The 23694-nt window shown below is 36.6% G+C and overlaps 1 protein-coding gene and 1 pseudogene across 1 annotated transcript in view; one reads left to right on the top strand and one right to left on the bottom strand.

Annotated features, from left to right (window-relative positions):
* Window positions 1–23694, bottom strand: part of TANC2 (tetratricopeptide repeat, ankyrin repeat and coiled-coil containing 2) — a 401543-nt gene that overhangs the window by 338460 nt on the left and 39389 nt on the right. The window lies entirely within an intron of this gene.
* Window positions 22503–23114, top strand: LOC102826556 (annotated as a pseudogene).

Raw genomic sequence — 23694 nt, 5'->3', positions numbered from 1 at the left:
ATATACATGAGTGGGGTTTTTTGTTTGTGTGTTTTTTAAAAAGCTAAAGTGGATAGAGAGAAATACTTTTAACTGATGGTATATGGACGGGATTATAATCAATGTAATGAAACAACTTATGTGAATTGTTGATGTGAAACTGATGATGTGCCCTTGTAAACTTTCACTCAATCCACAATAAAAACCTTAAATTAAAAAAAAAAAAGAAATGCAAAAGAAAGCACTAGGAACATAAACCAAGGGTCAGTTGTATCACAAAGGTTGGTTTATACCCAGTGTGGTACATTGTCACACCTCCTCCTTATTAGACTATATAGCAGACTTAGTAATGCTTATTATCAATGTTAATCCTAGAATAATGTAATAAATATATCCATGTTGCTGTTGTTAAATGCTGTCCAGTCAATTCTGACTCATAATGACCCTGTATAGATGCGGTTTCCAAGGAGTAGTTGATGGGTTTGAATCGTCAGTCTTACATTTAGCAGTCTCTTGCATTTATTCTACAGAGCCACCCCAGGATTATAACTATAGATTACTTAGATGTAATATTCCTTTAATCATTAAGATTAAAGTTACACAGTTACTACAATCTTGCTTGCTGAAAACATTTAATGATGAAAATTAATGACTATAATCTTGAGACTTTTGGCAAGATGGTGGACTAGGAAGACATACTACAACAAAGACACAAGAGACTGAATGAAACACAGATGAAAATGAAGGAACTCTGAACTTTAGAAGTAGACTCAGTGCTTACTTGGATGAGAAGATGAGCAGGGATGGTGAGAAAAGGAGAAAGGCTGGTGAACAACTGGAAAGACATGGCACAACTATCTTGAACTTTAGTAAGCAGCTTTGGGACAAAAGATAGCCTCGCAGAGCAGATTCACACAGGAAATTCCTTCTTTTTCCCTACACTCTCCCGATGACCAGAGGTATGGCTGGCTCCCACCCTCATTCAACGCCAGCACAGAACCTGCTCTCTAGGAGTTTGGGCCTGTGTGATTGGGAGCTGTGCTATTTTGGTTCTATAGTACTTAAAACAACATCCTCCAGGTTCATCCATGTTATGAGGTGTTTCTTAGACTCATCATTACTCTTCAGTGTTGCATAATATTCCACTGTGTGTTGTGTAGCAAAATTTGTTTATCTACTCTTCCATTGATGGACATTTAGGCTGCTCTACCTTTTGTATTTTGAACCGTGCTGCAATGAGCATTGGTGTAAATATACCTACTTATGTCCTAGCTCATAGTTCTTGTGGATAGATACCAAGTGGACAGATTGCTAGGTCACACAGTATTTCTACTTTGAATTTTCTGAAAAAGTACCATACTGTTTTCTACAGTGGTTGACATATTTTACAGTCCCACCAGCAATGTAGGAGGGTCCCAGTCTCTCTAAACCCTCACTAGCATTTGTTATTTTCTTTTATTTTTTAACTTTGCTATTAATTCTGGGGTGAGATATCTCGTTGTTGTTTAGATTTTTATCTCTCTAATGGTTAATGCTCACCAGCTGCTCCTCAGAAACCCTACACAGGGTTATGGGTCGGGATAGACTCGACGGCACTTAACAACAATGGCTAAGGACCATTAATATTTCTTCATATGTTTGTTGGCTTCCTGAATGCTTTTGTTGGTGAAGTGTCTGCTCATGTCTTGTGCCCATTTTTTTAATTGAGTTACTTGTTGTTTTCATGTAGAGGTGTTTATGTTGTTGTTGTTGTTATATGCTGTAGAGTTGACTCCAACTCATAGCAACCCGGTAAGGGGTTTCCAAGGCTGTAAATTTTTAAGGGAGCAGAAAACCTCATCTTTCTGTCTTTCTATAAATTTTAGAAATTAGCCCCTTGTCTGGTATGTCACTGCAAAAATTTTTTCCCTGTCTGTTGGCTCCCTTTTTACTCTTTTGGCAAAATCTTTTGATGTATATGTTGCTGTTGCTAAGTGCCGTAGAGTCAGTTCTGACTCATAACTAAACTGTATAGCGTTTCCAAGGAGCAGCTGGTGAGCTTGAACTGCCAAACTCGCAGTTCAAACCAACCAGCAGTCCATCACATTAACTCCCAGTGCCATTTCAGGAGGTCAAAGCCATCTATTTTGTCTTCTGCTGTTTGTGTGTTTTTAGTAATGTTTGATAGTATATTTGTGCTGTGTATTAGAGTCCATATTTTTTTCATTGATGATCTTCTTGTCTTTGTTGTTAAGTGCCGTTGAGTCGATTCCAACCCATAGTGACCCTGTATAAGGTTTCTCCAAGGAACAGCTGTTGAGCTTGAACCACCAACCTTGTAGTTCAAATGACTTTGCAGTCTGACGCATTAGCCCATAGCGCCACACCAGGACTCCATAGTTCTGGTTTTTATATTTAGGTCTGTAATCTACACTGGGAGTCCTGGTGTGGTGCTGTGGGTTAACGTGCCAGACTGCAAAGCCGTTTGAACTGCAAAGTCGGCTGTTCAAGCTCACCAGCTGCTCCTCAGAAACTCTATACAGGGTCACTATGGGTTGGAACTGACTCGACAGAACTTAACAACAACAACAACAAATCTACATTGAGTTTGGTTTTGTATATGGTGTGAGATATGGGTCTTGTTTGCAAGATATGGGTCTTCTTTTGCAAATGGATTTCCAGTTTTGCCAGCACCATTTATTTAAGAGACAATTTCTTCCCCCATTTAATGTGTTTTGACCTTTGATCAAAGATCAGCTAACTGTATATGAATTGATGAACTTCTAGCTTTTCAATTCTCTTTCATTGATCTATATATCTTTCACTGTATCAGTACCAGGCTGTTTGACCACTGTGGCAGTGCAGCAAAATTTGAGATCAGGGAGTGAGAGGCCTCCAACGTTGCTCTTCTACTTAAGCGAAGCTTTGCTTATCCAGGGTCTCTTCCTTTCCATGTAAAGTGATCATTTTTTCCATCTCTCTAAAGAATGATGCTGGAATCTGGATTGGGATTCTGTTATATTTATAGATTGCTTAGAGCAATGCTGACATTTTCAAAATGTCCAACCTTCCTATCTATAAGCATAGCAATACCATTTCTTATACCATCTGATCAATGACATATAGTAGCCAAAACTAGCCAAGCCCATGCTAAACTGGGTGTACCCTTAGACCATATTAACATACACTCATCAATGAAATACAAACATGCAATGCCATAATGCTCTTGAGGTAATAAACAATTTTAGCTCACACACACACACACACACAAAAACAAGAGAACAGCTCTAACAAACAACGGAGATGCAGAGCTAGAAAACATTTCTGAGGGAAAAAGGTAATGGAACTAATTGAAAAATAATTCAAGAGAATGATATTTAGGTACTTTAAAAGAATTGACAAAAAGATTGAGGATAGCAAAGAGAACACAGAAATAAACTTTAGAAGAATTCAATAAAACACTATAAGATCAGACAAAATAAATGCAAATTAGGTAACAATTAGAAATCCAGAAGACTAATATTGAGATTTAAGGAACAGACAATATATTCCAAGGACAAAGGAATAGATTTGAAGCAATGTAAGCCTGCATTGGTAAGCTTGAAGAAAAAGAATGAAAACATGAGAAGAAAGCCTAAGAGACACGTGGGACCCCAGGAAGAGGAATAACTATAGGTGATCAGAATTCTAGAACAGAAAGAAAGAAACAAAGAAACAAAAAACAAAACACAGAGAAAATCATAAAAGAGTTCTTGGAAGAAAACTTCCCTAATTTCATGAAAGATAATCAAGATAAGCATACAAGAAACTTAACAAACCCCAAACAGGCTAGATCTCAAAAGAAAATCATCAATACATATCCATAATCAAACTTTCCAAAACTAAACACAAGGAAACTATCCTGAGACCAGCTCAGAAATAACGAAAAGTTACCTACCAAGGAGAAATTAAGATTAAGTTGTGATTACTCAGCAGAAAACATGGAGGCAAGAAGACAATGGAATTACATATACAAAGCTCTGAAAGGAAAAAAATTGTAGACCAAGAATCATATAACCAGTAGGGCCATCCCTCAAATACAAAGGTGAAGTCAGGACATTTCCTGAAAAACAAAGTAAAACAAAGTAAAGGAATTTGTAATATGCAGCATTTTTCTTTGGACTGATAATCCAAATAGGCAGACAACAAATTGAGATTAACATACATGACACCACCACCCAGAACTGAATCTGATAAAAGAAATATTTAAAGTAAAACAAACCTACCAGAATGAAAATAGGAAACCAGTGATATCAATTTATTAAGTCAATTATAAAGCAAAAAGACAGAACCATGTAGATACAGAACTTCCAATTGGAGAAGATGTCAAGTAGATTTCAAGATGAATAGGGAAAAAGTAATAAATCACAGAGTAACTTCAAAGAAAATGAATACAAAGAGGAAAATCAGGAAGATTTAGCAATCATTAATGTAACAGATTTAGCAATCACTAATACAACAGAAATGAAAATGAAAAAGAAAACCCACAGCACAGAAAATTACGTAGAACAAAGAAACCAGTACCACCTCTTTCTTTCTCTCTCTCTCTCTCTCTCTCTCTCTCTCTCTCTCTCTCTCTCTCTCTCGCTCACACACACACACACACAAAACCCACCAAATTAATGCCAATCAGTTCATATCTATCAATAATTACACTGAATGCAATGGATTAAATGCATAAGTCAAAAGACAGAGAGTAGCAGAATGAAAAAGAAAACATGACCTTTCAATATGCTGTCTATTAAGACAGATCTCTTACACACAAAGACAGAAATAAGACTAAAAATCAAAGAATGGGAAAAAAAATTAAGATAACAGCAACCCAAAACAAGTAGAAGCGGCAATTTTAATCACTGGAAAACAGACTTTTAAGGCAAAAGCCAGTATAAAAGGACAAAACGGACACATTATCATGATAAGGAGTCAACTGAACAAAAGGACATAACCACAATAAATATCTATGTGTCCAATGAAAGAACCTCAATATACATAAATCAAACTCTAATAAAACTGAATAGACAACTCTGCAATAATAGGAGATTTAATACACCACTGAAGACGAAGGACTGAACAACTAGATAGAAACTCAACTCAAAGACACAAAAGCACTAAACAACACAATCAATCATCTTAACCACATAGAAATCTACAGAGCAGTCAACCCAACAGCAACACAATATGCATTCTTTTTCAGTGCACACTGAACCTTCTCCAGACTAGACCATATGCTAAGCCACAAAGCAAACCTCAATAAATGTAAAGACATCAAAGTGCTACACAGCATCTTCTCAAATCACAATGCTTTAAAATTAGAAACTGACAATAGGCAGATCAAAGAAAAATATCGGATACATAGAATTTGAATGACACCCTGTTTAAAAGCTACAGAATAATACAACAAATAAAAAATAAAAATTCCTAGATTTGGAGAAAAAAAAAATTCCTAGATTTGAACAAGAATGAAAACACAGCATTCCAAAAACCTTTTGGGCATAGGAAAAGCAGTGCTTAGAAGGCAGTTTTTATCAATAAATGCACATATCCAAAAAGAACTCCAATCAACTTCTTAACCTATTATCTCCAACAATTAGAAAAGAGCAGCAAAGTAAGCCTGCTGTTACCAGAAGAAAGAAATAATAAAGGTTAGAATAGAAATAAATGAAATGTAATACAGAGAAATAATAGAATCAACAATACAACAAGTTGGTTCTTTGAAAGAGTTAATAAAGTCAACAAACCACTGGCAAATCTAACAAAAGGAGAAGAAACAAAAAGTAAGAGTGATATGGATATTACAACAGAAATAAAAAACTTAATTACAGAATACCATAAAGAATTGTACTCCAACAAATTTGAAAATCTCAAAGAAATGGACAAATTTCTGGAAATACATAACCTTCCTAAACTAACCGACTGAAGTAGAAAACTTGAACAGGCCTACACCAGAAGCTGAAATTGATCAAGTTATCAACAAACTCCTAACTAAAACAAAAGTCCAGGCCCACATGGCTTTACTGGTGACTTCTACCAAACATTCAAAAAGGAGCTGACAACAATTCTACTCAAAACTATTCCAGAATGAAGAAAAGGAAGGAAAATTCCTGAAATAATTTTATGAAGCAAGCATAACCCTAACACCAAAACCAGGCAAAGACATGACTTAAAAAAAAAAAAATTAAAAAAATTATAGACCAATATCCCTCATGAAAAAATTGTACCCAATAAAATCTAACAATATATAAAAAATATAATACATCATAATCAACTAGGATTCATACCAGGTATGCAAGAATGGTTCCATATTAGAAAAACAATTTAGTAATCAAGCACATAAATGAAACAAAGTAAAAAAAATCACATGATCATTTCAATTTATGCAGAAAAGACATCTGACTAAATCTAACACTCGTTCCTGATAAAACATTCAACAAAATAGGAAAAGGGAATTCATCAACATAGGGCATGTATACAAAACCAACAAACAACATTATTTTGAACACAGAGAAACTAGTCATTCCCTCTGTGAACAGGAACCAGACAAAAATGCCATTTATCATCACTCTTTTCAATATTGTGTTAGAAGAACTTAGCCGAAGCAATGAGGCAAGAATGGGAAATTAAAGGTATACAAACTGGCAAAAAAAAGTAAAACTCTATCGCTAGTTGATATGATTCTATACAAAGATAATCCTAAACACTCTGCAAAAAAATGATTGGAACTCATTTATAGATTTGGCAAAGTGGCAGGATACAAAATCAACATACAAACACCAGTGAGATTCCTTCTTATTCCCCACACTCCACTGGATAACAGAAGTGAGGCCAGCCCTCACACTCACCTACCCTGGTGTAGGCCTTGCTCTCAGAGAGTTCAGAGCCACACAGTTTGAACTAACGTGAGGAGGATGCCCGTTGTGGCACCTTGGAGCCAGAATTCAGGCAGTCTCTGTTCCAAATCTAGAGAACTCAGAGTCTCTAGGCCAGCATTAGACTAGCAGATACCTTCATAACCAGCTGAATGGATGAAAAAAGGGGTAAGTCTCAAAAGAAAATCAACAAGACTTATGTGAAACTTTCCAAAACCAAGGACAAGAATCCTGAAAACAGTTTAGGAATAACGAAAAGTTACAGGAGAACTTATAAGACTAAGCTCTGCTTTCTCAGCAGAAACCATTCAGGGAAGAAGGCAATGGGATGGCATATACAAAACTCTGAAAGAAACAGCTGTCAACAATGAATCATATACCCAGCAAAGCTGTACCTCAAATACAAATGCAATATTGGGGCATTTTCAGATAAACAGAAATTAAAGGAATTGATACTAACCACAACAACTGTACAAAAAATACTAAAGGGTATTCTTTGAACTGAGAACCAACAGGAGCAGACAACAACCTGACACTGGGGGTGTACATGGCAGCAGCACCCAGCACTCACAGCAACCCTGGATACGATTTCCGAGGAGAGGTTGGTGAGTTTAAACCACGGATGTTGCAATTCAAACAACTGTGCAGTCCAGCACATTAACCCACAGTGCTACAACACAATGAAATAATACAAAACGTTGAAGACTAACGATGAATCTGCAAAATACCTCGCAACATGGATGAACCTGAAAAACCTTATGCTGAGTGAAATTAGTCAATCATAAAAGGACAATTATTGTATGAGACTAATGTTATAAAAACTTAAGAAAAAGGTTTTTTATATATAAAATAAACAATCTATGATGGTTGTGGGAGGAGAGAAAATTATTCATGGGCTAGAGGGTAGACACATGTTAACATGAATGACAAGGCAGGCAATATACAATAAGAGGGAGGCTAATGGAGGAAAGACTAAGGTGGGGGAGACTCAAGGAGGAATGCAATAGTGAACAGAGGTAAAATACTGTTAAGTGTTGGTACACGGAGGGGATTGCAATAATTGTAGTGAAGCAAAGTATATGATTTATTGACTGTAAAACTGATGATCAGCTCTGTAAATCTTCACGCACTTCACAATAAAAAGCTGAAAAAAAATTCAAAAACAAACAAAAAAAACTGTTATGAGGTTGGAATTGACTCAATAGTGGGGTGATTATTTATGCTATTGTTGTTGTTGTTAAGTGCCATCGAGTCGGGTCCGACCCATAGCGACCCTGTAACAGGGTTTCCAAGGCTGCAAATCTTCACGGGAGCAGAAAGCCTCATCTTTCTCCCGCAAAATACCTGGCAGTTTCAAACTGCTGACCTTGCAGTTCACAGCCCAATTCGTAACCACTATGCTACCAGAGCTCCTTTATCTAGTATAAAATCTTGTATTTGTGGACACATAACCTTTTCTGTAATTACTAATTATGATGATAAAACAAAAATTTGTTTTAAAATATTTTAAGAAAAAATGCTATGAAAGTAAACAACACGACCTCAGCATATATAATATACAAAACTCAAAAACTGTATTTTGTATCCTGAATTTATCATTGGAGTCCTGGTGTGGTGCTGTAGGTTAAGCACTAGACGGCAGGTTGATCAGACCTGTCAAGTTGGTGGTTCAAACTCACCAACCACTCCCTGGACACTCTACACAGGGTCGCTGAGTTGGCACGGTCTTGACGGCACTTAACAGCAACAAACTTATCATTAGTTCCCTTGTTAACCCATCAAGTCAATTCCAACTCATAGGAACCCTACAGGACCGAGTTCACTGCCCCACAGTATTTCCAGTGCTCTAATATTTAGGGAACCAGACCGCTGCATCTTTCTTCTGCAAAGCATGTGGTTGAGTTCTGTTAGCAGCCAAGTACTTTAACCATGCATCACCAGGGTTCCTTGTCAGGTTCTTACTGCAGTATTATTACATTTTAATTCTTCTCCTAAAAAACTAGTAAAATTGAATACAGTTGGATAACAGAACCAAATGGAATGTAAAAATATTTAGTCAAAGGAGAAAGAAAGAATGATATAAAGAACCCAGAAAATACAACACATAAATAAACTTTACACATGAGAAAATTTGCATTTTAAATGTCTGGTGCAAGAAAAGTCTACTCAACAACAAATGAGATGGGGAAACCTGTGTTTTCCAAGAGTAAAAAGTATTTAGATCCCCTTCTAGTACCACATTCTCCTCATCAAGAACTCTAAATGTATTTAAAATCAGAAAGTAAAGAACAAAACTTTAAAACTATTTCAGGAAAATATATTTAAGGTCTCTGAGATAGGAAAGGTTTCTGAAACAACATCTAGAAAATAATTTAAAATGGAGCAAAATTTTAAATTTCTATTAAACAGAAGTTTGAAGCTTTGATCTTATAAAACAAATATATATATATATATATATATATATATATATATATATATATAAGGGTCTGCAAGCTTTTTCGGAAAAGAGAGTAAATAGGTTTTGTCGTCCATATGGTCTTTGTTACAACTATTCAACTCTACACTGTAGGGCAAAAGCAGTCATACATAATATGTAAGTGCATGTGTGGGCTGTCTTTCAATAAAGTTTTAATTTATGGATGGTAAACTTTGAATTTTATATAATTTTCACATCCTGTAAATTTTTATTATTTTTCCTCCACAATCATTAAGATAAATACAAAAACAATCCTTAGTTCACAAGTGATACAAAAACAGACAGCAAAAAAAAAAAAACCACAAAAAACAGACAGCAGGCTAGATATGTCCTGCAGCCTGCAGAATGCAGTTTGCCAAACCCTGTCTGGAATATATAAAGAATGCCTATAAATCAGTAAGAAAAAGAAAAATAACCCAATAAAATAAGATATAAAGGATACAAAGAAGCTACTAACAAAAGAGAATATCTGAAAGACCAATAAATATATGAAAGGGTGTTGAACTTCACAAAAAGTATGGGAAATAGAAATTAAATTTAAAATATCACCTTTCACCTGTTATACTGGGAATAATAAAGTCTGACAATATAAAACACTGGCAAGGAGTATCAAAACATACATTCAAAAACCGTTGAGACGAGTAACTATGCAGATTGTTATTAGGTATCATCCAGTCAGCTCTGATTCATAGTGGTCCTATATAACAGAATCAAACACTGTAAATAAAGTCCTGCACCATCCTCATAATTGTTAGGTTTGAGCCCATTGCTGCAGCCAGTGTATCAGTTCATCTTGTTGAGCACACCCCTTTTGACCCTCTACTTTGCCAAACACAATGTCTTTCTCTAATAACTGGATCACTCCTAATGATATTTCCAAAGAAAGCAAGACAAAATCTTGCCATCCTCATTTCTAAGGAATATGCTGACTGTACTTCTTTAAGATAGATTCTTTTGCAGTCCATGATATATTCAACAACAACAAAAATAATGTGAATGTCAAAAGAGACACTGAACCTTGCTCTTGAACAGAGAGTATCTAAAATGAATGGAAGAAATTATGGAGCAAAATAACTGTAACAGAAAATTTCAAAGGGCAGCTCGAGAAGATAAAGTAAAGTATTACAATGAAATGTGCAAAGACCTGAAAACCAGAAGGGAAGAACATGTTCAGAATTTCTCAAGCTGAAAGAACTTGAGAGAAAAAAAAATCTAGTCTCAAGTTACAATACTGAAGGATTCCATGGACAAAATATTGAGCAATACAGGAAACATCAGAAGAAATACACAAAGTCACTGTATCAAAAAGAACTTATCAATATTCAACCATTGCAGGAAGTAGCATATGACCAGGAACCAATAACATTAAAAAAGAAGTCCAAGCTGTATTGAAGACAATGGTGATAAACAAGGTCACAGGAGCTGGTGGAATACCAACTGAAATATTACAACAAACGGATATAGTGCTTGAAGCACTCACTAGTCTATGCTAAGAATTTGTGGAAGATAGTTACCAGGCCAACTGATTGAAGAGATCCATATTTGTGCCCATTCCATGGGCTGCTGGAGGAAGGAAGAAATCTGTCTTGGAAGGTGTACAGCTAGAATGCTCCTTAGAAGTGAGGATGGCAAGACTTTGTCTTACCTACTGTGGACCTGTTATCAGGTGGGACCAGGTGTTATCAGGTGGGACCAGTTCAACAGCACCTAACAATAATTTATCCACAGTAAATGAGACAGGAATATTCTGGCCATACTTCCTCCAAGAGAGATGTGTTCTCTGGCAGTTCATGATACATTCAATATTCTGCAGTAACACAGCAATCTTAATACGTCAATTCTTTTGGCTTTCTTTTTCATCTAGCTTTCACATGCACAAGAAGTGATTGAAATTACAATGACTTGTGTCAGATCCATCTTAGTTATCAAAGTGATATCTTTGCTTTCTAACACTTTAAAGAGTTTTTGTTTTTTACTGGTAGCAAATTCTACCAATGCAATAGGTCATTTGGTTGTTACTTTCATGTGCATTTATTATTGAGCCAAGAAGAATGAAATATTTGATCATTTTAATTTATTCACCATCAATCATAACATGATGTTGTTCATTAGTGCAGGTGTAAGGATTTTCATTTTCTTAGTCATAATCCATACAGTAGGCTATAGTCTTTTACCTTCATCAGAAGGATGGATACCTGTGTTTTATCAAACAGAACACGGGAACGCTGAATGTTTTGAAATTAAGAAAAGTGTGCGACAAGGTTGTATTCTTTCACCATACTTATTCAACCTGTATGCTGAGCAAATAATACAAGAAGCTGGGTCCTATGAATAAAAACGTGGCATCAGAATTGGAGGAAGACTCATTAACAACCTGAGATTTGCAGATGATATAACCTTGCTTGCTTAAAGTGAAGAGGACTTAAAACATTTACAGATGAAGATCAAAGAGCACAGCCTTCGGTGTGGATTACATCTCAATGCCAAGAAAACAAAAATCCTCACCACTGGATCAATAAACAACATTCTTATCAATGGAGAAAAGATTGAAGTTGTCAAGGACTTCATTCTTCTTGGATCAACTATCAACACTCATGGAAGCAGCAGTCAAGAAATCTAACAACATACTGCATTAGGTAAATCTGCTGCACAGAACTTTTTAAAGTGTTGAAGAACAAAGATGTCAGCTTGAAAAATAAGATGCGCCTGACAGAAGCCATGGTATTTTCAATAACCTCATATGCATGTGAAAGCTGGACAGTGTATAAGGAAGACCATAGAAGAATTGGTGTTTTTGAGTTATGGTGTTGGAGGAGAATATTGAAAGTGCCATGGGCTGCCAAAAGAACCAAAAGATCTGTTTTGGAAGAAGTGCAGCCAGAGTGCTCCTCCTTGGAGGCCAAGATGCCAAACTTTGTCGCTCATACTTCGGACATATTGTCAGAAAGGACCAGTCACTGGAGAAGGATATCATGTTTGGTAAGGTGGAGGGTCACAGAAAAAGAGGAAGACCCCCAACGAGATGGATTGGCCAAGTAGCAGTATTAGTGGACTCAAGTGTGGCAAGAGTAGTGAAGTTGGCCCAGGATCAGGCAGTGTTTCGTTCTGCTGTGTATACGGTCACTACGGGTCGGTACCGACTCGATGGCACCTAACAACAACAATCAACTATGTGAAGGCATTTGATTGTGTAGATCGTGAATAACATCTCAAAGAACAGAAATTCTAGAACACTTACTTGTGCTCATATGTAACTGTATATAGACCAACTAGTAGAAGTCATTCCAACAGAACAAGGGGATACCGAATTGTTTAAAATTGGAAAAGGTGTGTGTTACAGTTTTATTTTTTACCTTATGTATTCAATCTATATGCTGAACAAATAATCTGAGAAACTGTGATAAATGCAGAAGAATGTGGGACTGGAGGAAGATTGATTAAAAACCTATACTGTACAGATGACACAGCATTACTTGCTGAAAGTAAAGACAGTGGCATAAGAAAGCAAGTACCCAGTAAAATCAAACATAACTTGTTGTTGTTAGGTGCCATCGAGTTGGTACCAACTCATAGCAACCTTATGCACAGCAGAACGAAACACTGCCTGATCCTGGGCCAACCTCACTACCGTTGTCATGCTTGATTGAGTCCATCAATGCTGCCACTTGGCCAATCCATCTCGTTGAGGGGGTCTTCCTCTTTTTCTCTGACCCTCTACTTTACCAAACATGATGTCCTTCTCCACTCCAGCAACTGGTCCCTCCTGACAGTATGTCAGAAGTATGAGAGATGAAGTTTGGCCATCTTGGCCTCTGACTGCACTTCTTCCAACACAGATCTGTTGTTTCTTTTGGCAGCCCATGGCACTTTCAATATTCTCCTTCAACACCCTAACTATAACCTAAAACCTGACAATTACACTTCTAGGTGTAGTCCCTAGAAACAATGTTGATATTCACTGTAGTGTTATTTGTCATAGCCATACCCACACATCCCTCAAAGTGAAATAAGCCTAAATATCGGTTAGAGGGAAGTAGATAAATGTGTTCATAAAATGAAACACTGTATAATACATAAAAGAAATATTAGGTCCATATACACAGCAACAGCAAAAAACAAAAAAAAGCTAAAGCATAAATCATACACGTTGTTAAGTGATATTGAGAGAATGATACGACTTAGGTGAATACAAACATAAATATTATTTATGGAAGTACTTATATTGGGGTTTTTTGTTTCTGGTAAAGGAGATCCAGAAATCAATTTCTTGTTTGCTGTTCACTAAATTTTACATCTGTGTGGTACGTGTGTTATCTCTGTCTGTGTGCATCTGTGTCAGAATATGGCTATAGCAATGAGAACCAGTAAAGAGCCACACCACACTTTTTAACAGTCAGCAGAATAGAGAACGGACTAGATGTCACTGAGACTGGAGGCACAGAACATTTTGGAAGATCTGGTAGTAATTTAAATGAGATAAAATAGTCCTAAAATAAGGAAGTGAGAATGGCAGAGGAAAAAGAGCAAATTTGAGAAATATTCAGAAGCTGTAATCAACAGGATTTAACGACTGATTTATGGTTGGCAGCCATTTTAGGGGAGTAGAGAAAGCCAACTGCTTCCTGATTACACTTGCTATGGGCCTTTGAAGAGCTTTTTAGAAAGGTACATCTACATTAGTTGATGATGATATAGACCATCAGCTATGTAGCTAAATGATAGAAAAAAGATTTTAGAAAGCAAAGGATCAATTAACGCAACTTAAAAAGAGATGCAGCAGAAAGATTTTCCTTACTGGATACTTTCTGACAGTATATGTACACAATGTTCACTCTTGGGAACAAAAATGTTGTTGAATAAGAATACAGCTTCATTTTCAGTTACTGACATAAAATATAATGAAAGAGTTTAGAATCACACAAGTACAAATTCTCACTACTCCACACTCCCTATGATACTTTCAAGTCAGTCAACCTCTTTCTCGCTGCCTTGGTTTCTCCCATATATTAAAAGAGTAAAGAATACCATTTATTCCATAAGGTTATAAAAATTAATTTACTATAATTATGTGTGTACTTGTGCAGGCATGTGAGTATTAATGTATGTATGTATTTGTATGTTATGTGTATATACACACATACACAAGTATCTGGTATTATTAGTCAGTCAATCAAGAAAGAGTTACTGGGTCTCTACTAAGTGGCAGGGCATTGAACTATATATAAACTGGAGAACTGATGATGACAAATTTACACTGCTTCCCACTCAAGAGAGTACATGGACATTCTCTTAGAAAGAAAGATATGCGAGTTAATACACTTTAACATATTTAAGTAATTAACAATTCTGGAAACTTTGGAAGATTTCTCAATCTATCCAAACCTACTAACAATTTTAAAGTCACTTAATCTTTTTACAATTATTAAAATCAATGGAAAAGGCTTATATTTATACAGCGAAAATAGTTTATAAAATAGAAATTTATGGATATTGTCATTTTCTAAATGATACTTTCACTCTAAAATTTAATTGTTCCCATCCTTAATGTATGCTAATCTAAGATTCATAAATAAATAATACTCCCAGGAATTTATCTCTAAATCCCTCCATTCCAAGAACATAACATTCATTTTTTATTTCTTTGATCCATAACCACACTGTTAATCTTAAAGATTCGTTAAAAACAAAAAACAAAAAAACAAAAAACCTCAGAGACTACCTGCATCATGGAATTACAAGACAATGATGACTAAATGAATATGTGTTGTATAGCTTACTACGAAATGTGTTACTCTCTATTTATAGCATAAAACCTTTTGTTTTTATACTGTGATAGAGTATTATAGTTTGTCTGTAATAAAATATTTAACCTCCTATCTAAAAAATCTCCTATAATAACCTCATCATTTTATTTTGTAACCTTCTCCTTCAACAAAGGATATCTTAATTGCATCCAGCTCTCTATTGAAAATTTACAGTACTAATCCTTGCCAGCCATTTTGTTTTCTGCTTGTAACACTAGCAGCCAGCTTCGTTCAGTCTGACTCTATTAGCATATCGGGTAATTTTAAAAACATGCACTTTAACAGAATCTACAAGAAATGGTTGGCTTTTTTAAAATCAGAATGCATCTATATATCTTATGTTACTCTTGAAATATGCTTCATTTTATGATGCATCTCTACTTCCTTTCAGTATAATTTACTCTCAATTTAAATGCTTATTCCTGCTCACAGTAATTTTTCCCTTCCCTAGATTCTAAAAATGATGTTTGACCTATTACTGTTAAAATATAGGAATTCTCACATTTTAGGATGTTTCAAATATTTTCTGTAAAAGCATAAAAGGATTGCCTATTTGGTACTGCAATTTCCAACTATATTCCAGCAGACCATCTAGCCAAGAATCATAAATACACAACAGCTAATGTACATCATTCTCACATCTCAAGGGTGTTTCCAAAAGCCAGCAGACAGCTAACGATTCTCCACCTGTTTTGACTTGCAATGTCCTGCTGTTTGAATGTCAATTGCAATGTGCCCTCACCAAGTATCACTGAAGTCTTAGATGGCACACTATCTAATGTAATTTTAATATGATGGGAAGGGTGGGGCCAAAGAGTTACTATTAGTATCCTGTTCTTCAAGACTCTTTTCCTTCACATCCTTCTCTCTCAACCTCCTTAAGTCCCATTTATCCATATTTAATATATTGAATTTATGTTATTCACTAACCCACTTACCACCTAACATAAAACTCTCTTTAGAGACTCTTCTAGTTAATTAAATAACACTATTCAGAAAGTTTTTAAACTTGATAAAATATAACATTCTCTCTAGGTCACAGTAAGTTTTAAAAAAATGAGGCTGAAGAAACAAAACAAAACACCTACAAGAAAAGAAAATGCTCAAAGATGAGTATCATAGAAGTGTCTTCACAACTTCATTTTCTCTTCCAAACTCCTCCCCCTCTCCAAGGCCTTTTTAGGTTTTTATGAAGATGTGAACTAATCCTGCAGTTAGAAGTCTTCAGGAAAAGAGTGGAATTCTAGGCTGCTGTGAGTCAGAATCAACTCAGCAGTAATAGGTTGTGTCTGGGGTTTTTTTGTTGTTGTTTGTTTGGGTTTTGGGGGGGATTGTGTGTGTGTGCGTGTGTGCGTGTGTGCGTGTGTGCGTGTGTTTGTGTGTGCGCGCGTGTGTGTGTCCTGTAGGAACCAATGAGCTTTCTTTGTTTCATCTGCAACATTCCATCAGGGTTATATAACATTTTAGATATAAGAAACAGTCCAATGATAGAGTATATCTCAATTTATAATTAACTACCACTAAATTTGGCACATAAAAATGTCATGCTATTCTTGTATGTTATTCAATAAAATTAAGGGAATATAGTACAGATGAGGAATGCTGTGTTTTTTTTTCTTTTGACCGAGAAGATAGATTTTTGAAAATACAGCATATAAGCATTATGCAGACTGCTAAAACTAATGCTGATCCATATTACTTCTGTCTACAATAAAGTAGGAGGTAACTCAACAAAGTGGCAGACAGTTGCTCATTCTTATCACATACACATTGTCTTTGGTATGGAATAAAACATCATATACAGATTTAAGCTCAGGCTGAGGCTTTAATTTTGTGAACACAAAAGTTATTTTAAATTTTTGAACAAATATTTTCCAAAACAAGAAAATCTGAATTCTGGTTGTCATATTCCAACTAAATACCTATAAAACTGACCAAAATAAGATACCAGCAGCATTGTTACCTATGTGACCAAAATACTTCTACTACTCTAGCAGTGTAACTATACAATTCTCTTTCTGAGAGTGCTAATGCTGTATAACTTAACTATTGCTATTCTGTGCCAATAAACACAGCAACTCAGATATTCAAGAACATATTCACCTAGAATCTGTGAATCTGGAATTCTATTTCTTTTAACAATATAAAAACATTCCACAGATGATGACTGCAAATAAGCATACAATTAGAATAGCCGCCCTAAAGTGGTTTTTTTTGTTGTTGTTTTCTTTTGTTTTTTAATGAATCTGTTGGGTGTGGCTTAAGTAAACACATCTTGTCTCAACTGGACAGCTTCCAGTAACGTGCAGCCACAGAAACCCAAAATCTACCAGCACATTACTAAAGTGCTTCCGGAAGGGGGGGGGTGTACACAACCATGTTTTTTTCTATGCTCAATGGTCAACTGTTTCTACACTGTACTTCTAAAATGACAGTGCCTCAAGTCAATGCTAAGTAGTGATTAAGAAACTAAGGGCAGAAAAATTTTACTTGTCCTGTTTCCTCCTCATCCTCTCCTTTATTTTCATACTCAATGTCTACAACATGGCCGTTCTTACAAACAGTTTGCTTTCATAAAAGAGATAGTCATTTAAACCATGAGTATATGCAATGCGAACTTACACTGCATTACAGTCATCAATAAAATATGAAGTGCCAACTCCAGTGTTCATTCTACTGATTTTCCATTTATCACTAGAGAACGCTCTATTAACACTTTCTACTATTATAAAATGAACAATATAAGGAAGGAAACACTGGCAGAGCTGCGACAAATGAGCAACAGAAAAAGGTAAAACCTGTATAAACTCTTTATGAACATATATAGACACATTTTACGTACTTAGTACAAATATAAATCTGTTTATAAACTAACATGCATTCATTTGTTAATGCTACACATGCAATAAACCTGAACCTTTAAATATATAGAGGGCATGCAGATTTCAGCACTATCACATTTTCATTCTTAAATGGCCGTAATTAAATATTAAAGCAGCTAAGGACACCTGCCATAGCCAAGCCTTTAATCTTGTTAAACAATTTTCTCTCCTGTTCACTAGCAAACCCACCTCTGGATCATTTTGACGGTTATTTTTCCCCCAAGCCCTGTGCATGCTGCACCATTTTGTTTGTCTTCTGGACAGTGGAGAAATCAGCAGAGCAGCAGTGAAGGAGTGTACTGGAGTCAGCAGAGTCAGTGCCAGCCTCCTACTGCAGTCTGTATATTGAACGCACTCAAACCCACAGGTGCCTACGTAAAATCCTCCAGCTGCAGCTGGCAATTTAATGGTTCCTCAGCAGCAAATCTGTATGATACTTTCACTTTGCTTTAACCCAATAAATGGTCAGGATGCACATCAATGTGTTACTTTGTAGAAATGAATTTTACATAAAATTCTTATATAGACACCATCTCTATTAAGTAACCAAAAATATGTGATTTTTTAAATAAAAAAGACTCAGAAGGATAATCACCAAAAGACAAATGCCATTTCTAATATTTGTAAAATTCTAAAGAATTGAAGTTATTTTCTAAAAAGTATAGTATTAAAACTGACATATGGTTGGTTGGTCTTACATCTTCTCATAATAAACAGCTTATTTAAGTAAATTTTCACATGCTGTAAATATATGTTATAAATAGGTTTGCCTCCAAACTTATCTTTTCGTCATCAAATAATCCATTTATAGGAATAAAATATGAAACTTATCTGTTAAAAGGCAGCATGAATCTAAAGTAAACTCCAATACTCAACAGATGACTGAAGAAACATGAAGCAGAGGCTCACAGTTCTTTCATGTAAACTGTGAACATATATACTTACCCCACAAGAATTTAAAGATTTAAAATCTGGAGAACCCTTTAAAATAAAAATCAACAAATCTAACTCTTTAATTTTTCAGATAAACATTGAAAACCAGATATTTTAAAGCTAAAGTATCTTTCTCAAGGTAACACAGCTGGTTAATAGCAAAACCCGGTCTTCTAAAATGCACTTTTTAATGATTAATAACTACCAAAATTCACCCAACTTTAAACATAAAACATGAATATTCCTAAGTACTGTAGGATAAGTACTAGAGCTCTGATAGGGTAGTGGTTACAAATTGGGCTGGTAATCTCACAGTCAGCAGTTCGAAACTACCAGCTGTTCCGCGGAAGAAAGACATGGCTTTCTGCTCCCGTAAAGATTTACAGCCTCGTAAACCCTGTACAGGGTCACTATGAGTTGGAACTGACTCCACAGCACATAACCACAAGGTCAGCAGCTCAAACCCACCAGCTGCTCCTTGGAAACCCTAAACAGAATCGCTATGAGTCAAAACTGATTCAATGGTATTTAATAACAACATTAAATAAGTGGAGTCTTGGTGCAGCACTGTAGGATAAGTGCAGGCCTGCAAGGTCAGTTTGAACCATAAGGTCAATGGTTCAAACTCACCAGTCACTCCTTGGAAACCCTATATTGGGTCACTATGAATTAGAACTGACTTGACTGCACTTAACAACAACAATTTTAAATAAACTGAATTCATAATTAAAAGCCTTTATACAAAAGAACTTACTAGGCCCAGATGATCTCACCGGTGAATTCTACCAAATAATTAAAGAAATCACATCAATTCTATACAATCTTTTCATGAAAATATAAGAAGGAGCAACGCTACCCAAATCGATTTATGAGGACAAATTACCTCTAACATTAAAGACAATACATAAAGAAACACAGGCCAATGCCCCTAATAAACATAGACACAAAAATTATCAATAAGATATTAGCAAATCAAATCTCATAATGTATAAAAATAACAACATGCCAAAATCAAATAGGATTTATCCTGTAAATAAAAAGCCATTTCAATATTTGAAAATCATTCAGTGTAATCCACCATACAAAATATCACATGATCATATAACTTCATGTAGAAAAAGCATTTAACAAAATTTAACATCCTTTCCTAATAAAACCTGTAGCACTGTGGGTAATGCGCTGGAATGCAAGGTCAGCTTAAACTGCAATCTTGGTGGTTCAAGCTCACCAGCTGCTCCGTGGAAACCCTATACAAGGTCACTATGATTCATAACTGAATCGATGGCACTTCACATCAACAACCAGAAACAGAGGCGAACTTCTTCAACATTATAAAGAACATCTACAAAAAATCTACAGCTAAAATCATACTTAAAGGTAAAAGAATGCTTCTCCACTGTTCCTCACACCACCCCCACATTCCCCGCAAAATAAGGAAAAAGGCAAAAAGAATCCACTCTCACCACTCTTAGTTAATACCATACTAAAAGTCCGCATTGAAAAGGAAGAAATAAAGCTGCCCCTATTATCAGGAACTACTGACTATGCAAAGGCATTCAACTGTACATCATAAAAACTATGGATGACATTATGAAGAATGAGAATTCCAGAACACTTGATTGTGATCATGAGAAACCTACCTTACATAAGCAAAGAAGTGATCATTAGAACAGAACAAGGGGCTACTTCATGACTTAAAATGAGGGAAGGTATGTGCCAGGGTTGCATCTTTTTATCATGCTTATTCAGTCTGTATATTAAGCAAATGATCTGAGAAACTGGATTATATGAAGAAGAATGTAGCATCAGGACTGAAGGAAAATTCATTAACAACCCGTGAAATGCAGGTGACACTACCTCGCTTCCTGGAAACAAAGAGGACTTAAGATATTTACTGATGAAGAGCAAAGACCACAACCTTCAGTATGGATTGCACCTCAATGTCAAGAAAACAAAAATCCTCTATAAATAACATCATGATAAATGGAGAAAGATAAAAGTTATCAAAGACTTCATTTTGTTTAGCTGAATAATCAATGCTCATGGAAAACAGCAGTCAATAAATCATATAACATATTGCATTAGGCAAATCTGCTGCAAAAGATCTTTTAATTTTAAAAATGCTAAAGAAAGATGGCACTATGAGGAGTAAGGAGTGCCTAATGCAAGTCATGGTATTTTTCAATCGTCTCATATGCATGTGAAAGTTGCATAATGAATAAGGATGACAGTAGAAGAACCTATGCATTTGAATTATGCTGTTGGCCAAAAAATACTGAAAGTACCAAGACTGAAATCTGTCCGGAACAAGTACAACCTGAATGCTCCTTAGATGCATATATGGCAAGAATTCATCTCTCATACTTTGGACATGTCGGGAAGGACCAGTCTCTGAAGTAAGACATCATGCTTGGTAAAAATGGACAGTTAACAAAAAGGGAAGATTCCTCCAGGAAGACAGACTGGCACAGTGGCAACAACAATGGGCTCAGATATAACAACTATGAGAAGGGTTCAAGACCAGTGTTTTGTTCTGTTGTAAATAGAGTCACCAATAAGTCAGAACTTAATCAATGGCACCTAAAAACAATGTTCTCAAAAGGCGTATTTGTCTATACAACAAAATTCCAAGGAAACTATCAACACATACACACAGAAAAGTCTTGTCAACAAAAACAGTGAAACAATGGGATATCATATATAATAATAATAATGTTGTTGTTGTTGTCAGGTGCCATCGAGTCGGAACTGACTCATAGCGACCCCATGCACAGCAGAATGAAACAATGTCCGATCCTGGGTCAACCTCACTACTGCTGCCACACTTGATGCCATCAATGATGCCACCTGGCTGATCCATCTCATTGGGGGGTCTTCCTCTCTTTCTCTGACCCTCCATCTTACCCAGCATGACATCCTTCTCTAGCAACTGTCCCCTCCTGACACTATGTCAATAATAATAATAATAATAGAGATACCTTTATTGCACACCCTAGCTAAAAATGAAACTATAAAAAATGTAGGAAAAAAAAATAGGAGAAAATCTTTAAAACCTGGTGTGAGGTAAAGAGATTTTAGACATGATATCCAATGCATGAATCCAATGCTAAACTGGATTATCACATATAATATGTAAAACTTTAGCTCTGGGGGAAAAAAAACAAAACGCTATAAAAGGAATATGACCCTGAGACCAGAAGAACTAAATGGTGTCCCAGTTAACCACTACCAACTTCTCTGAAAGAGATCACATTAGACTGCCAACTGTGTTAGCTTATCCTACAGCACCACACCAGGTCCATTGAGGAAATGCAAATTAAAACCATGAGGAGAAAGATAAGCTAACAGATTGGTTAAAATGAGAAACAATGACAGCTCTCTAACCCTGCCCGCTTAGGTTCTGCACAGTGATTCATTCCCTCCTTCGCCCTGGGGGACCCCCTTCCCAGCCAGACAACGGGCACTACTATGGGGTGTGCAGCACCCTTGAGCCTGTGAGCAAGCAAGTATATCCTCTGCACCCTCAAGGACTTCGGTCCATGCCATGGCAAACTCCGAGCGCCTCTCAGCCCCCAGCTGTTGGATTGTCTGTACCAACTGCTCCCGCACCCAAAAGGGAAATCTCCTGTTTGATGAGATCATATTGTGCCTGGTGATTCTGATCTGCTTTAGCATATCCTCAGGTACCCACCAACCTTACTCCTCACTGTCTGTGGTTGAGATGATCCCGGGCTGCTACCTACTTCGTCATCTACATGTGTGACATGCACACCAAGATTGTTGTTGTTGTTAAGTGCTGTTGAGTCGATTCAGACCCATAGCGACCCTGTATAGGGTTTCTGAGGAGCAGCTGGTGAGCTTGAACTGCCAACCTTGCAATTCAAACAACTTTGCAGTCTGGCGCATTAACTCAGAGTGCCACACCTGGACTACACGATGTAGTTCATTATTTGGCCCTGGAGTGATTTCTTCCTAGCACTCATTGTTGCCATCCTCTTTCTGATCACTTCCCTTATTGAGAAAGGAAACTCTAAAATCACTGCTGGGGTACTGGGTCTAACTGGTACATGCCTCTTCCTACATCACCTTCCCCTTTCCGCAGCAAAGACATACAGCAGCCCCTACTTGTACCCAGCAGATGGTCCGGTGTAGGTGAATTCCTCTCATTTCTCTCTGTTGTTGTTGTTGTTAAGTGCCGTCGAGTCGGTTCCGACCCATAGTGACCCTGTACAGGATTTCCGAGGGTGTAAATCTTTACGGGAGTAGAAAGCCTCATCTTTCTCCTGCAGAGCGGCTGGTAGTTTCGAACCGTTGACCTTAAGGTTTGCAGCCCGATTCGTAACCACTACGCTACCAGAGCTCCTGCAAATAATCCTCCATTGCAATAACTCCTTCCCACCCCCACAACACTCCTAGCCAGCCCCCATAGAAGTACAAGTGTCTTTATCGGAGAATTTGTCTAAGGCCTGCCAGTCAACCCTCTTGGGTGGGTCTATCTTTGGGTGTGCCCAGATCCTCCTTTCATTCTTCAAGATGGAAAGGGAGATGCCAATTCTGCCTGGAACAAAATGAGGGAATAAGTGCACCTCAGATTTCAAACTCAAGGCCCAGTATTGTGACCCTCTTTAAATAACGTCTTTTGTGGTGGTGGTGGTGGTGGTGCTTCTATGGAGGGATTGTTGTTAAGTGTCCTCGAGTCGGTTCTGACCCACAGCGACCGTGTACAGGGTTTCTGA

The sequence above is a fragment of the Chrysochloris asiatica genome, unplaced genomic scaffold, assembly GCF_000296735.1.
Source record: "Chrysochloris asiatica unplaced genomic scaffold, ChrAsi1.0 scaffold00007, whole genome shotgun sequence".
NCBI classification, from domain to species: domain Eukaryota; kingdom Metazoa; phylum Chordata; class Mammalia; order Afrosoricida; family Chrysochloridae; genus Chrysochloris; species Chrysochloris asiatica.
The sequence above is the reverse complement of the archived record's forward strand: the minus strand, read 5'-3'. Positions and strand labels throughout refer to the sequence as shown.